Raw genomic sequence first — 3,100 nt, 5'->3', positions numbered from 1 at the left:
CTAGGCAATATTGGATGTGACTTTACTACTCTGTTCTTAAATGTGAGTTAGTTTTTGCCTTCTGAAATCTTTTATGCTGAAAATGGGTTTAGGTAAACGTTGTTATGCAAATTTTTAGTAAATTTGGATTGATTTGATATCTAATAATTTGGGAATGAAATCTACTTTTTTTTATGGGTACTAACTTTGAGTTGTGCATCAAAAAATCTCAAATTTAGACAAATAAAGAAGAGAAGAAAGATTCGAAATCTAAATGGAATTTAAATGACTTGAAATCGAACTTACAAGATAAAATAAATTACTTAAAATTAAATCAAAGTAATAAAATGTCTTCAACAAAGGTCAAAAGACTTTGAATTCAAAAGACAATGCGAAAATATTAAAGAAGAAAACAAAGACTTTGCAAGAAATTAAAGTAAATTTACAGAAATGAAAAGATTACAAGAAATTTAAAAGGAAAATGTAAAGACATGAATTGAAAGATATAGAAGGAACCCTACAGGAATAAATTCAAGGCAGACTCAGAAGTTTACTGGGATGTGAGTGTGTGAGAATATTTTCTAAAGATAAATTCCAACTCCTATTCCTTCCATTCTTCAACTATTTATAAGAGTCCTTGACTAATCAGACTTCAACATATTTTCCATGTGTGGAAATTCTTTGATAACTATTCCCCCGTTAACTATTACCAATTATCTTTATTTGTTAACCTCCTTGCCACTTCGATTACCTCACTTTTCTTCGATGAGTTAGTCGGATCAAATCTATCTTTCTTTGTCGATAACCCTTCTCGATGAGCTTCACAATCTTCAAAGGTACCAAAATCGAGTCTCAAACTCGATTTTTAAAACTTGTTTAATTTTGACTAACAAATTGCCTCTTAGGATTGACGCATTCTTCGCAATCAAACTGGAAATAAAACGCTCAATCCTATTTGAACAAGACTCTTTAAATGCTATAATCAATTAATTAATTTAAACAAAATCCATTTAACTACCCATGTCTCTATAAATCTAATAATTATTCTCACTACAGCACGTTTTTTCATTAGTTATCGCTTCTCTTTCCTTTATTTTTACCTTCCCAAGGGAGTTGTTTTCTTTTTTCAAAATTGAAAAAACAAAACACTTCACCTCCAACAAAGAAAAACTCTATTTTTCTCCACCGTTCTCTTCGGCAACTCCTTCTCAACAACGACAACAGTGACTTCCTCAACTTTCTGGTTCTTTCACATACTCTTCTCCTCATTCTATCCAGTCATCGTTCCATCTCCAACTCCATCTTTCTTCTTCCGTGACTTTGTTCTCTTTTCTATAACAATGGCTTCATCCAAAGCTCTAAAAACTTTGTCGTAAAAAAGTAAAGGGAAACAAATCGCCACTAACACTTTCGAACAACCTGATTTGAAAATCCTCTACGAGCTACGGATATTGTTGTTGAGGATCTAGCCTATACAACAAATGACAAGAAAATTTTTTTCCCTTTTTCTGTTGAGGATGACGTGCACTGTTTCTTTAGTACTTTAAATTCCCCATACCAAGCCGAAATTTTTTTTCACTATTTTCCTAGTGCCAAAGGGGAGGACTTACTTATTAAAGAAGATCTTTTTATAGCTCCCTTCATTGAAAATAGAAAATCTTTCCATAACAACCTTAAAATTTCTTTTAAAATGCTAGCTTCCTCACTTGGTATCAAAGGGTTGAATTTGTCAAAGGTGAACCCTGAAAACTTCAAGGATTTCATGATCTCCTTTAACTCTCCCATTTCCCGTCAATTACACATCATTGGATGATTGGAACTGCACTGTATTTTTGGAACAAAACTACAAATAACTTCTATCTTCCATGTGGGATGGTTGGCCCCACACTTTTCGATGTGGCAGCTATCACTGGGCTTTTGATGGTCAACACTGTAGCCACGTTCGATATGAAGCCCAATAAAAAATACAACATTATCGAGAAAAACTTTTATGGGGAATTTATCAAACATAATATGGAAAAAAATAGCCCTATCACAGAAGATGAGTTTAACGGCCTAACTTTTAGCACCTCATGATCGTACTAATAAACGACGAGGGAAAAATAAATTCTAACAACTCAACTCGTGAAAATAATCTTCTATGCTCCTATAGTTCCGCACTAAACCTTCGCAGATGTAGCTGAAAGGGGGTGGAAATAGGGGGTAAGAACTGGGGAGTTCTTAGTAGGGTCGGGATGTATAGTTATATTCATTTTATTTTATTCCTTAGTCAACAGTAACACACCACAGAACATAGACAAACTTCAACAAAGCATGACAAGTAATTCACTCAAAAGTCAATTAACCAGAAAACATATAGACATGTTCACAGAATTTCACAATATAGAGATATGCGCAAACAAGTATGAGGCATGTCTAGTCCTATACAGGCCATGAGCTCATGTGTTGGTTTGTTGCTCGATTCCCGACACTGGTTCTGAGATAAGCATTTCATATCGTTGTCCTTATCTCAGCCAACATCCCCTCCATGAGCGTTACGCATCGCAGTCCTCATGGGAGAACCTTCCTTTCGGTCTCTAGTGAGCGTTACGCACTACCATCCTCACTGAGCCGTCCCTATAGTATCAAGTGAGCGTTACGCATCGCCGTCCCCACTAGACACTTGGCACTAAGGCCCAAACAACACTCAATTTCTTTTTAATCTTTGCTCTCTACTCTACTGCGGCAGAGATCCCTTTTATTAATACCTTCTTTTTTATCTGCTCTACTGTGGTAGACATTCATTAAAATTTTTTCAGTCACTGCTCTCTACTCTTCTATGGCAGAGATCCTTTTACTTAATACATTCTTCTCTTTTTGTTCTTTTTCTTTTCTTTTCTTTCTCATCTCTCTCTTTTATTTTCTTACCTCTTTTCTTTCTCTCTTCTTTTCTTTAATATTTTAATTCTATACCATATTTCAACTTCACATTCTTCCCTTACCTTTTCCTAATGACTTATGAAAAAGAATCATAAGAGTCTTAAATTACCTACGTCCTCTAAAGCTTTTTAAGGGCCCTCTATTTGCTTTTCTCTTACTTAAATATTCTTAATAAAAAAAGATAACAATAATAACAATAATA

Source organism: Arachis ipaensis, chromosome B05 (genome assembly GCF_000816755.2).
Source record: "Arachis ipaensis cultivar K30076 chromosome B05, Araip1.1, whole genome shotgun sequence".
Lineage (NCBI taxonomy): Eukaryota > Viridiplantae > Streptophyta > Magnoliopsida > Fabales > Fabaceae > Arachis > Arachis ipaensis.
The sequence above is the reverse complement of the archived record's forward strand: the minus strand, read 5'-3'. Positions refer to the sequence as shown.